At 41.3% G+C, this 14,702-nt stretch overlaps 1 protein-coding gene across 5 annotated transcripts in view; it reads right to left on the bottom strand.

Moving 5' to 3' along the window:
• The window catches only part of LOC137236858 (axin-like), a 1,106,688-nt gene that overhangs the window by 521,060 nt on the left and 570,926 nt on the right, over positions 1-14,702 (bottom strand). The window lies entirely within an intron of this gene.

Raw genomic sequence — 14,702 nt, 5'->3', positions numbered from 1 at the left:
TAAGTGCTCTGGCAGAAAAGTTTGTACCATTGTGATGTATGTTAACCCGCGCCGTACCTAATAAAATCCCTTTGCTTGTATTAGCATGATGGGATTGTACATTGCTAGCAGATGGTTTGTTACTGCTAGTGGAGTCGCGCGTTTGTTGGGCTTGTGTAGAAGTGGACTGTATATTATCCGAAGGTTTCTGTGATTTGTTAGACGGTTTCGACCATTGACTCTGTAAATGCAATAAAGAATGATGTCGAGAGTGGCAAGTGCCGCAATTGTACGGGCTAGTACATCTCGACACCGAATGTCCCGAAGAGAGGCAATTGAGGCAGCTGCCATTGGATTTAATAAAACTAATCCTTTTGCTAACCTCTAACCTTTTGAAATTGGGACATCTATGAAGTTTGTGCTCTTTTGATTTGCACATCTTGCACGCATTATTGGCAACACTAGATTGATGTGCGCCAAGGTTCTTTTGTGAAGGGTCGGGGGAGGATTTATGTGTACTATTCGATTTCTGAACCTTTAGTTTGGCCCCTCGGAGACCTGAAACGCTTTCCAAAGTCTGAAATCTATTAGTGAGGAACTTGTCCATGTCCTCCCACTTAGATATGTCCGTCTTATTTTCGACCGACTGCTCCCAAAGCGATAGTGTTAGTTCAGGTGATTTTGTTGAACATAAGTAGGTGATAATTGCATCCCAGTTAGTAATGTCAATTTTGTGACATTTAAGGGCGGATATACAATTGTTGATATCCCTCTGCAATTTTTTAATAGAAGTCCCGCACTCTTACTCTATTGAATCTAAATTGAAAAGAATTTTCAATTGAAAATTAATAAGAATTCTCTTATTCTCATACCTATCGCTAAGGTTTTTCCAAGCAGTGTCAAAGCCTTCATTGGTCAACGGACATTTTTCAACAATTTCCCTTGCTTCACCTTGTGTCTTTTGCGTAAGGTAATATAGTTTTTGAACTCCGTCAAGTGATTCATTGCTTTTATAAATGGCTGTGACATATCACGAAAAGTTGGCCATGAAATATAATCGCCCTTGAAAGTTATGGTATCGCAAGGAGGCAGACGGAGATTATGATGCTTGTGAACGATATTGTCTTTCCCCTTGTTTTTCGCTTCCTCTTCAAGCGATTCGCATAAACTATGTATTTTTGACATAGTTCTAATATAAGTTGCATAGCACATTTTATGCTTTTTGCGAATTGATGAAACCGCTTTCTGGTCAATGGTTTCATCTGCCAACAATCCGTCAAATGCTTCTTTCACTTTTTCATACATTGCCTTAAAATCGGCTTGCTGGATTTTCAGCGCATGGATTGTATGATTTTTTGCAGGTATTTCATTAAAATCTTTGTCGAAATCTACTACTGAATCAGTAAGTCTGGTAAAGTTTTCCATTTTGTTACAAAAAAAAAACGAATGAAAAGCTTATAATGAGATGAAATTAAGCAAAGGTTGTGAAAAACGTATATATTTGACCGGTTTACTAATTGCCACCACAGATGTAAGACGCAAAAAAAAATATTTCCAGCCAGAAAAATATATGTTTTTAGACAAAGAAACGCAAAAAACTGATATTTTTAATATTTTGGTAAAGTAGTTCCTCTGGGTCCAGTTTCGGCCCAGTATAAGGGTGGGTGGTTGAGAGCTTTGTAATGCTGTGCTAAGATACTCGTGGTTATGGTAACCAATTTATATGTTGCCCTAAGCTGTGTCGGATATTCCTTACCAGGGTAGGGGGAAATAACCGATAGCAAAGAACTTTGTTGTACGAGGTCGAAATATTAACTTGTTAACTTTTCCTTGTACAGCCCTAGGCTGTGTCGAATATTTCTTACCAGAATATGGGGAAAATATTCGATAGCAAAAGGCTTTGTCGTACAAGATAATTTTTTGTGGCACTGATTTAAACAATAACTAACACAACCAGACACCCTGTTTATATAAAACATATGTTTCAGCAATCAGATGACCGCTAGTACCTAATTGCACATATGTACATATGTATATGTATGATTGTAAATATTCAAAGTGGTGTATTGCTCGCCAGCCAGCAAAATTTTAATAATTAAAAACAAGTGCAGTGATTTTGTAAAATAATTGAAGTGACATTTAAAACTATAATAATTTAAGTGATTTCGTGAAATGAACAATTGTTAAGGTTTTTATATATGTATGTGCACGGGCCAAGTGCTAAAAAGTGAGGTTAAAAGGAAAAGTGTGATATTCCTATTCTCTAGGCTTTTCCCTAGCGTTATAAGAGGTCACTGAGGTAGAAACCCTCGGCCAACCTCTGCAGTCGAATGGAGTCGAAACCTCCAGACGAATATACTCTAAGCGCAAATGAAGTCAGAAACCTTCAGGTGCGCTCTTGGTCGAAAGTAATAAAGCCTTCCGACTCATATGCCTGTCTTCTGAAACTTTAAAAGCAAATTAATTTAATGTAAAAATATTTTTGACTAATTAACAAAAAATTTACCGAAATCTCAAAAAAAAATATTTTAACACTCTTTTTGGCCTTTGCGTGCACTATTTATGAAATCAAGAAAAAGAATGTACGTACATATGTGCGTGGGTCACAAACAAAAACAACCCTTAACTTCAATTAATTTTCAAACCACTTTAAAACACTTTTAAATAATTCTTTTAATTTGATTCACTTTATTCTTTACAAGAAAAGTAACCAATATATTTTTTAAAAAGTGCACTGAAATTTTTCACACGTACCTTTTATTTAAAAATCGCAGATTAGCTGATGTATGATTGTATGTGGATGGCTGCTCCAATAAAGTTCGCTGGATTGCCAAAAATTGTAAAATTTTCCAACGCGGGATAACCAATAATTATTATTTTTTCCTTGCTGGATCACCAAAATAAAGTTGAGTGAAATTATCCTCGCAAAAATTTTATATGGAAATTTGGTCGCTGGAAATAAATTTGGTACTCATTTAACGGCGCTGAAGGACCATGTTCGAGGGAGCAGGAGACCTTGGGCTCGTCCGACGAGATCAATAAAAAAATCAAAAATGTGGTATTAGCTTTCACGTCATAATATTATTTATTTAATTAATTAAATATGCAAAATTGTTTAATTAATTACAATATGATATTGTAATGTGTTTGCGTGTATATGTATATGCATATGTGTATATTAATAAGTATATAATTTTATTGTTACTTACGTGAATCGTGGTGGCTGGAGTTTGCTGCTTATCCTTTCTGTGATCGCAAAAAAAGTGAGAGCCTTCTTTTGCATAAAATCCTCTAACTCGCGAAACGGTGAGATCGAACGATTATTGTAGTTAACTGTTTGACAAAAGTAGTCAAACAGTTGCTGTTAACATAAGATTAACAGAATGCACGCCAAGGCTGCCGAAAACATTTATGTTCCTAGGGCTGCCGCAAATATTTATGTTTTAGCCCATAGGCATAAACAACTTCCACCCTCTGTTGTAACAAAAGGACTCACAGTGGCAGAAACTGCAAGGGTTGAAAACACCCTTTTGTTGGAGGAGTTTTAAACAGATTTGTTATTTTTTTATTCTAAATGAATTGTTCTTTTTTCGTTTGTAAATGAACTTGTTATTTTGTTTATTATCATTATAATATAGTATTTTCGTAAATAAACATTAACTGAACTTCATATATTTGCTTTAATATTATAATGGAAATATTTGACCGACAAACATAAAGGGATATGTCCCTTCTTGCGAAATCTGAGAAAAAATTTAAAATCAGACCATGGCCAACAACGGTACAGGGTCATTAGTGTGCAGAGGTAGCAAAAACTGGTTTTTCGACTCGAACTCAAGATTTTGGGGGCTCCCCGAAAATTTCTTGTATGCAGATCTACCAGAAAAATTTTATCACTTCCAGTGGTGCAACTATAGAAATGGGGGCCCCAGTTGGATTTCCACTAGGGGGCCCTTAACAGGAACATTTTTTGAATCATTCAAACTTTTCGAACCCCTCCTTCAGTCTTGAATAATAATTCAAAGTACTGTGTACTTTCAAACACACACAAATTATTCATAGCGACACAGTCATAGCGGCATAGCTAAGTTACATTGAACCCAGCGGGGAGCCATACCCATTTACAGTTGCTTAACCCATAAACATAACTGACTGACAGCGTCGGTTTGTCGGTGCGACTGGCCAAACATTATTACATAGTTAGGTAATAAGAATACTTGCACTGAATAGGTATATAGAAATAGAATGTAGTTATTTTTAGTCTGTAAGTATTATACAAAAATATTGCAATAGTATTGTAAGAAAAATTCCTATAAAAAGGGAAAGCATTTGTTAATAAAAATTAATCTTAATCTGATGTATGCGCTTAACATTAGCGCAAGCAAAAATCCTTTTGTTTTAATTCAACAGGCATACTTTACATGGCGATCCTGCCATTGTTTTAATTTCAGTTAGTACATTCAGTTAATACTTTTACATGGCGATCCTGCCAGTCTAGATCAATACTTGGCAAAACTGCTAAAGATTTAGTTGCTCAGAGGAACCCGTCAGCTCTCGACAATTAACTTTCTCGCGTCGCGTTAAATAAAACAAGTATGACTCCCCTTCGATCCTACCAACTCAAAAAAAAAAAAAAAAAATACGCACAAATGAGATTAGATTTTTTGGTAAAGGAAGTGAAGGAAGTCAACAGAGGAAAAATTGAGTACTACCCAAAATTAAAATCACTATGATGCATAGCAACAAGCGAGCATAAAAGAAGTGGTATACGATTAAGGATTGATGACCAACAACAACATAAATTTGCAGCAAGCGAGCATAGACGAAGTGGAATAAAATATAGCAGCAAAAACAGTACGGGCAATATCTTCACAATTGATGTCTGTTGGCGGCGTGACACAACACGAGCAACAATATAGGTATAAAATTTAGAATAACTTGAGCGGCCCTGTGACGCTTAACCATTGGCAAAAATTATATTTTTTTGCCTAGGATATTTTTTTTTTGTACAATAGGAGATATTAAAAATAATGTAAACAAAAAAAATATATATATGTAAAGACTTAAAGAAAAAAAAAAGAATTAATTAAACGTAAAATAAATAAAAAATTCAATATTTAAGTAAATTGGAATGCTTAGGGCCTTTTCGTAAAGCTTCTTAAATACCCTGCCAACTCTCGTTGCATATACCCAGTTTCAGTTATTTCCTTTGTTATGAACGAAATAACCACAAAGGAGAATACAGGCCAGAATCGGCTAGGCGTTTGAGCGCCAATAAATGATGATGATCACAGATACAGATGATGTTGAAAAAAACGGATCAAGTTTTACTCACGTGAAACATTTTATTTTTATGGTATAATACTGAAATAAGAAGCAATGAAGAAAATGGACAAAAGATCACTTCCCAGATTCTTTTAACTTTTTGTTTCGTAACACCATGTTATTTATTTTCTGGGATCTTAATCTAAAACCATAAACCTGCCCTCAAAGGAAACAACATTTTGGAGTAGAATAATATCAAAGTAAAAAAAAAAACATTTTGTTTCAATACAACATTTTAGTAGTTTCGTAGTAAAAAAAAACAATTTTATTTCAATACAATATTTTAGTAGAAGAGAAGTAAGCCTTTCCATTCCACTCGCATCATACACATTATTGTCATTTTCTTCTTCGGCATATTCCATATCCATTTCCTCCATTTCATTACCATTGTCTTCAATGGTTTGCATGCTTTCAGTACTTCTTCCGATTCTGCTGGCAATATTGTGTAAGATGACACAAACAATGACCACCTTTCCTGCAAACTCAGGCCTCAGTCGCAAATAATTTAAACACGGGAACCTTTCTTTAAGAATACCAAAACTATTTTCAATTATACGCCGTGTTTTTTATGACAACGATTGAAAGCACCTTCAGCAGGGTTATCGGGATTTCGGGCTAAAGGTGGTATCAACCAGTTTTGCAGTCCATAGCCACTATCACCCAAAATAACAGCATCCGGAAAAGGTGTCCATCCATTTTCAAATCTTTGACTTACAGCCGAATTCCGTAACACCTTTGAGTCATGAACGCTGCCCGGCCAACTTGCATTTACACTGCAAAATGTGTAGTCTGGACCGCATATCAACCTTACATTCAATGAGTGGTTTCCATCCCTTAATTTGGAAAGTATAAACGTGAAACTCGGTGATATATATTTTAATATATCATAGATTTTCTGAAAAAAATCACTTTGATAGGAGCTATATATAGTATAAATCCCATACAACCGATCGTTCATATAGAAAGATTTTTGGAATTTCTCCCTTAATTTCCAATATAAAAACGTTAAATTTGGTGATATTTATTCTAATATATCATAAACCATGCCCTCTATGTCACGGCGACATCCGATTCGGTCGTGCACTGTCTATAGGGCGAAGACCCCTCTGCAAAGATTGCGCGAGATCATTTGCCTTGACTACTGCCAGAATTGTCTATCGATGGTGCATCGGGCGAAAAATTGTACCAGCGACGGCAGGTGCCGACGATGTGGCCGACAACACCACACCGCACTGCATTTACTAATGGACGATCAACACCACACCAAAATACCTTCACCGATAGAAGACCTTCCACGGCAAGCAGAGCCCTATAAGAGCTGGGCACAGTAAGTGGAGGAGGAGGAAGAGGAAGAGTGTGAGACGATACATCCCTCCCAGGAGAGTAGGTCCTACTGAGCAGGGGACGATACAGAGGAAGCACTCTCTATTCACGCTTCTGAGTCTGCCTTCTATCGCGACGCCCCAGAAAATCGCCAAGCGGAAATTAACACACGGCCGCTGCAACGAGAAATCGGGGGATCGGACCCACGGCCGTTCCGACCCCTGTTAGCCTACGAAAGACGGAGCCAAAGTGACGCGGAACCACGGCCTTTCCGCACGCTCCATCAACGACGCACGCGGAATCATCCAATCAGCCACGAAGGTCGACTGACCATTCGGCCACGCCAACGACAACGTCACCAACCAAGAGCGTAGACTGGCCCCACAGCCGTGCCAGCTACGCGCCATACGCAACTTTCATGAGGACAACCGAAACGGTAGACAGGCCACTCGACCGCGGCAGCTACCCACGCTACAACCGCGCCAACCCTTCGGCCAATGGCTACTCTGGCGCCAACTGCGGTCATGAAGGTGGAAGCCGGGGGCGGTTGCACCTCATCCGTGCACTCATAGACGCATGTTCCCCCCGTACAACGATCGACCGTCGGCTGGCGCGAGAGTTAGCCGCCGACAAAACCAGCTGCTTTATTAGATTCAGGGGCAAGCATAGACAGAGCAGGACGGTGAAAAAACATGTAGTCTGCGTCCATGATTTCAGGCGCGTCAGCTCAACCTATCACGTCGACCCCATCGTCGCGGCTCCTTACGAGCATATCCGGCTGGCGGATCCACAATTTTACGCTTCAACTCCCATCCGCCTCGTCCTCGACGGCGACGTTTATGCCGACGTTATAACGCCGGGCACGTTACCACCATCGTTTGGCTCGCTACTGGCCCAAAGCACCATCTTTGGTTTCGGGGACACACCCGATCTAGTAACCTTAAGGGTTAATTAATTAATTTAAGTTTAGATGTTAAATAACATTTTCTTTCTTTTTGTCTCGAAATAAATGAAGTTTTTTTAATTGAATGGCAAGAAATATATATCATTCAGGTTCCGTCTATTTCTTATTATCATCCGGCGCGCACCGCTTAGCTTTAGAATCTAGTTTTAAGACAAATCGTGGTCGGGGACGCTCGGGCGGAGTCTGAGCTGTTGCGTATCGCAAGGGGGTGGGCATGTTTAGGCGAAGCCTAAATTCATATTAACCCGCGCCACCCTAATAGCTCCACTTTATCGACCACTAGTTCGCCCACATGCATGTATATGTGTACATAGGTAGGGTTATGTTGTCCGTACACATATACATACATGCCGGTACAACTGTGTGGGGAAGCTTCCCCTTAAAACTGGATACTTTTCCCGCGGTTCAACGGTTGTCCTCGACAAGGCAACCGTCTACTTTTCCAGCGATTGTCGAGCGAACCATGCTATTTATCTAACTTCAAATAAATCATTATTTATAACGAGAAATATCTCGCTTTGCTGCTTTTCTTTTGCTTATTTAAATAATCCAAACACAATTTTTGTGCCTCCACTCCCGTGCCGAGTTGCGACACACCACAATTCTCCATGGTCCTTCGAGCCGCAAAAGAGGTGCTCCAACTGCGGCGTCGGCAGCGCTGTCAGTTGTCACACTTTTGCGATGCCCATTTATGCACTTATTAATGGATGATTTTCTCCTTTTATTTCCAGGTTGATGGTGTGTAAAATATTAAATCCTTTACGTAAAATACAAACACGCAATACTCCACATTACACCAAAAATTTCGAAAAATGAACAGCATGTTCGTGCGCATTGCGGTGTAAGGAAAAAAATGCGAACACCCCTTTGAAACTTGCACATTATTAGACAACAGTTAGATAAGCTCCAAAACTGCACACTCAGACATTTTTTGAAAGTTTTTAATAAGTCTGGAAAACTGATGAAAATTTGATTAATTGTTGGGAGCTTTGTGTAAGCTTTGAAATGTACATATATATAGTTTGTGTTATAGTTAGAACGATATTTTAAATTGGAATTATTAAAAACTAATAAATAAACATAATTTGGAAACAATACCGTTTTAAAGGGAGACCAAGGGAGAAGGGGTACACGCAGCGGGGAAGCAACACACAAACACATGCAGATATCTTATCTGAGATATGCAATTATAAGTGTGGAAGTGTCGCTCACAAACATACGCGCATATGAGAGCTATACACGTACATCTGTAGTTGTAATTATAACAGTTAACCAACTAGTAGATTCTAGAAAAGAAGCGCCTAGAAGATGCAACGAGGAAATCAAAGAGTATAAAAGGCAGCAATAGTAGAGGCGCTGCAGTCAGTTTTGATTAAGCACGTTATATGTCGAGCAATAGTAGAGTTATTTATTGTGAAGTACTTTAATACAGGCCATTTTGCATTATTAAATATCGGAGTTATTTATTCAACAGTTTAGAGATTCGAACTTAGCAAATAAGAGGATTTGCAGTAAATTCGTTACAATTGGGTCAGAAGAGGAGTTGCTGAATAAATTCCGAAGATTGGGAATACAACTTGGGCATGGCAAAGTTGAGCGAATTGAGGATCCAGCAACTGAAAAAGGAGTTGGAGAACCGTGGATTGAATACAACCGGCGATAAGATCGAACTTCAAGCACGGCTACGAGAGGTAATGGAATCGCAAGGAATTGATGTGGACGAGTATGTCTTTTATCCTGAAGGGGACGAGACAACAACAAAAATTGAAGAGAAAAACGAAACATCGCAGACGGTTACGAGCACAGACTTGAACACGGTTTTGACTGCAATATCTGCTCAAACATCGACAGTGTAATCTCAACTGGCAGAACAGAAAACATATATGGCATCCCAACTGGAATCACAGGAGACACGCATAACATTCAAGATGGAAACTCAACTGGAAGAACAGAAAACATATACGGTATCTCAACTGGAATCGCAGGAGACACGCATAACATCGAAGATTGAAGCACAAGAAACGCGTATTTCATAAATGTCGACACAGATTACATCAAAGATGGAAGTACAACTGAAAGAACAAGAGACACGCATACCAGTAAAACTCGAAGCGCAAGAGGCGCGTATATCATCAAAAGTCGAAGCGCGCATGGACGAGAAAATAACGCAGTTTGAGGAAAAAATCGAGGCCGAGGTGGATGCTTTTAGAGGTCGTATACAGGAGTTGCAACTAAATCGCCCAGCTGTTTCAGCAAGCAATACGAAGGTAAGAACTCCATCTTTTGACGGCTCTGTTCCCTTCCAGATGTTTAAGATTCAGTTTGAGAAGACCGCAGCAGTGAACAATTGGAGTGCTGAAGATAAAGTTGCTGCTCTATTCGTGGCATTGAAAGGATCTGCTGCTGAAATCCTAAAGACTATTTCCGAGGGAGAGCGGGACAACTACGAAACATTGATGAGCGCTCTAGAGAGGCGATACGGAAGCGAACCTGCACCTACACCAAATAGAGTTCCAAAACCGCTACCAAAAAGCTAATGAGACTTTGCAGGAGTTTGCGTCAGATGTCGAAAGGCTTGCCCATTTGGCGAATGCCGACGCACCCGTGGAATACACCGAAAGGGTAAAAATTCAGAGCTTTATAAATGGCATACGGGACGTCGAAACGAAGCGAGCCACATACGCAAACCTAAAGCCAACATTTGCAGAACCGGTATCACAGGCATTGACTCAGGAAACTGCCTCACTATTGAGTAAACCATCATACAAAGCTCATCGTGTGGAAGTGGAAAGACCAGATTGGGTAGACACAATTTTGGAAGCACTGTAGGGATCACAACAGAAAAACAGGTCACATTGCACGACATTGCAGCACCGGTCCCAATAGCTCCAATAATGTGGGTGGCCGTAAACGGAGAGCTGAAGGAGATGAGCGAATCTCCAAGTCCACTCAATCGTTAAACTAAAGCGAGTCAGCCGGAAGGGGCGACAGCTGGCTCCCTCAATTGAATGCCGCATAATCTCTATCTCACAAATTGGAAGAAGGTCAAACAATCTTTACTGTCGGAGGACATGTGGATGGAAAGGAACGTTTACTGACTGTAGATACGGGTGCATCTCATTCCATAATTCGAGCGGATTTAGTCAACAAGAAAATAAGACCATTGCATGAAACAAGATTGCGTACAGCCACTGGAGAAGACACCAGGGTTCTAGGAGATGTATCGTGTGAAGTCGCAATTGGGAACGTCACGGTAGTAAACAATTTAATAGTGGCAGAGATTGTTGATGAAATCATAATTGGAGTGGACTTCTTAATCGACAAAGGCATCAAGATCGATATGCAAAGCAAGACGATGAGATATAAGAACATGGATGTGCCACTTAATTTCGGCTACGAGAGAGGCTACAGCAGCAAACGAGTGCTGGTGGAAGAGAGTCAGCAAATACCACCAAAATCAGAAGCAGTCATCTGGGCAAAGGTTGATGGAGATTGTGGGACACACAAATTGTGGGTTGTAGAAGCAGCAAACACATCAGCACTGAATATACTTGTAGGAAAACCCTGGCTATGACAAAACAAGATGGACCTATTCCGGTAAGAGTACTCAATGAGTTCAAGTCACCACTCAAACTGACCAAAGGAGGTATTTTGGGAAGATGCCAAGAGGCTGAAGTAGTTATTAACTGTGAACAGCTCCAGGAACACGTTTCATCTAGTAATACTGATCTTTCAAATGACATCACGGCATGGGCGCAGGGGATAGAGGAAGCCTATCAGAGTAAGGCAAAACAACTGCTCCTAAAGTACGAGAACATATTTGACCAGGATGGTTCCAAACCAGACCGTACCAACGTTGTGAAACATCAAATTGACACTGGAGGTGCGAGGCCGATACGTCAAGCTCCACGTAGTGTTCCACTGGCGAAGCGGGAAGTTGTGAGTCAAATCATACAAGAAATGAGCGACAGCGGCGTCATCGAACCATTAGCTAGTCCATGGAGCTCACCGGTAGTACTTGTAAAGAAGAAGGATGGAAAAATGAGGTTTTGCGTGGACTACCGGGAGTTTAATGACGTAACGAAAAAGGATAGCTACCCATTGCCAAGAATTGACGACACCCTGGACTCGCTCTCTGGTACGAAATGGTTTTCCACACTGGACTTGAAAAGCGGCTACTGGCAAGTGGAGGTGAAGGAAGAAGACAAAGAGAAAACAGCCTTCAGTGTCGGTGATGGTCTTTGGCAATTTACAGTGATGCCTTTTGGACTATGTAATGCACCAGCTACTTTTGAAATACTCAAGGATAAGGTACTGAAAGGACTACATTGGAAAACATGCTTAGTGTACCTAGACGACATTATCGTATTGGGAAAAAACTTCGAAGAACATCTGAAGAACTTGGAGGAGGTTTTCCAAAGAATAGCTGGTGCTGGTCTGAAACTTAGTCCCAATGGTGTCTCTGTTCAAGAAGCAAGTTAGTTACTTGGGTAATAAAGTAACGACGGAGGGCATCTGCATCGCGAATGAAAAGATAGAAGCAGTGAAGGATTGGCCAAGACCACAGAATCTGCATGAATTGAGAAGTTTCCTTGGGCTGTGCACATATTATCGCCGATTTGTACCAAAATTTGCCAGCGTACCCCACAGTCTCCACGAGCTAACAAGAAAAAATAAAGCTTTTGAATGGAAGAAGGAGCAAGAAGTAGCTTTCCAAACATTGAAAGAGCGTTTGTGCACTGCCCCAATGTTGGCATATCCGATTCCAGGAGCAACGTTTATTCTAGATACAGATGCGAGCGGATATGCTATAGGAGGCGTTTTATCACAACTGGTCGATGGACAGGAGAAGGTTCGATTGGAAAACCAGAGAGGAACTATTGCGTTACACGGAGAGAGCTGTTGGCATTGATAGAGTGCATTAAACATTTCCACAAATACCTATACGGCCAAAGATTCCGCGTCAGGACAGATCACGCAGCGTTGAAATGGCTTCTGCAGTTCCGTAATCCGGAAGGACAATTGGCACGATGGATCGAGCGACTACAAAGCTGTGACTTTTCCATTGAGCATCGAAAAGGTAGTACCCATGGAAATGCTGATGCAATTTCACGAAGACCATGTAGTTTGGAAAGCAAGCACTGTTCAAAGGCGAGGCTAAAGAAGACATTTTAGATGTCCGGCTAATGACTATAACATGTACAGATGAATGGGACAAGGAACAGCTTAGGAAGTGTCAGCTAGAAGATACAGATCTGTCACATGTTATGCAAGGGCTCGAACGAAACGAAAGATGAAATAGAGAGATGTCAGCAGAGAGTCCCGTTGCGAAGTCATATTGGGCACAGTGGAACAGTTTAGAGTTGATATCCAGTTGCTTGCATCGAGTATGGGAGAGTGAGGATGGTCAATGCAAGAAGAAACTGAAAGTTGTTCCTAGAAAGAGGATTCCTGATGTGCTCAGCGATCTGCATAATGGTCCAAGCGGAGGTCATGTTGGAATCGCGAAGACGCTCGAGAAGATTAAACAGAGAATCTATTGGGTTGGTTGCCGTCAGTCGGTCACTGAGTGGATTGCCAAAAGCGAGGTTTGCAGCAGAGCGAAAGGGCCGAAAACCCGAAGTCATGGCCAGATGAATAAATATAACTCAGGTGCGCCATTTGAAAGAATCGCTATGGATGTCGCAGGTCCATTTCCTACTAGCAACTGCGGAAACAAATATGTAGTGGTGGTTATGGATTATTTCAGCAAATGCCCAGAGGTATACCCAATCAAGAAGCGGAAACTGTAGCAGAATTGTTTATAAACAATTGGGTTGCAAGGTATGGTGTACCAATGGAGTTACATTCTGACCAAGGCAGGAATTTCGAATAAGCTGTGTTCCAGGAAATGTGTAAATCATTGGGCATTCGAAAAACACGGACAACTGCATTGTATCCTCAGTCCGGTGGGATGGTGGAACGATTAAATAGAACATTGGAGGAGCACTTAAGGAAAATAGTGGACAAGTTCCATAAAGAGTGGGATACCCGCATACCATTATTCTTGATGGCTTACCGATCAGCAGTGCATGAGACAACGGGTCAAACCCCTGCAAAAGTAATTTTTGACAATGACCTTAGACAGCCAGCTGATTTGAAGTTTGGGATAGATGCCGATGCGGAGTGAAATGTCAAGAAATCCACTGGTGATTTGGAAGAAGAGCTGAGAGAAATACATGATCTGATAAGGCAACGAACAAAGATTATGAGTGACAAGATGAAAGCCAGATACGATAAAGCAATTAATTCGGAAGGTTTTCAGGAAGGAGATTTGGTGCTCTTAAACAACCCACAACAAAAAAAGGTTTGTCCCCGAAATTGCAGTATAATTGGGAAGGTACGGCGACTGTTCTCCCCATGGCTGTGACAGGGGTCCCACGATCTGGTCACACTGAGCCAAAGGAAAAAGGAGTCATAAAAAAGACTTCATCCGGGGGTACGACCGCGAGGGCAACTACGGGTCGGATCCGTTCTCAAGAAGATTCACACAGGGGATCGTTCCACAGGAAAAAAAGACGGGCTGCAAAAGTCCTGTCAAGGTATGAGGGCGTTCCACTGGAAACGCTGTCAGAGAACGCCTGGAGTTCGGTGAAAAGGGCGCGAGCTCTGCTGCCCAATTGTCAGGGTTCTCTGCCAACAAAAGCAGAAAGCGCAACCCATCACAAGCGTAAAAGGTCCGACGAGGATATCAAACCCCCGCCGAAAAGGCATCAGAATCACCCCGCGGTAGCCAAACCCAGCTTTGCCGAGGTAGCCAACGGCCGGATCCTTATAAGAATCCTGGACCGAAGGAATGACCGTGGTACAATCCCTAAAGACCAGTGGCCGTACGTCCGGAACGAAATCGGTAACGCCGTTCTCGACGTGCTGATGGAGTCTCCGTGTAGTCCGCCGCGAGGTTCTGACGCAGGATGGTATCAGGGCCAGATCAAGGTCCTCGCTTGCACAGATGCAAGGTCTGTTGCGCTGCACAAGGCAGCAGCCGCAAAGCTGGTACAAGTCTATCCCGGGGCGATTATTGAGGTCGTCGACTGGAAGGACATTCCGGCTCGGCCAAGGACTAGTGCAT

This window comes from Eurosta solidaginis, chromosome 1, assembly GCF_040869045.1.
Source record: "Eurosta solidaginis isolate ZX-2024a chromosome 1, ASM4086904v1, whole genome shotgun sequence".
NCBI classification, from domain to species: domain Eukaryota; kingdom Metazoa; phylum Arthropoda; class Insecta; order Diptera; family Tephritidae; genus Eurosta; species Eurosta solidaginis.
Note: the sequence above shows the minus strand (reverse complement) of the source record. Positions and strands in the feature narration are given on the sequence as shown.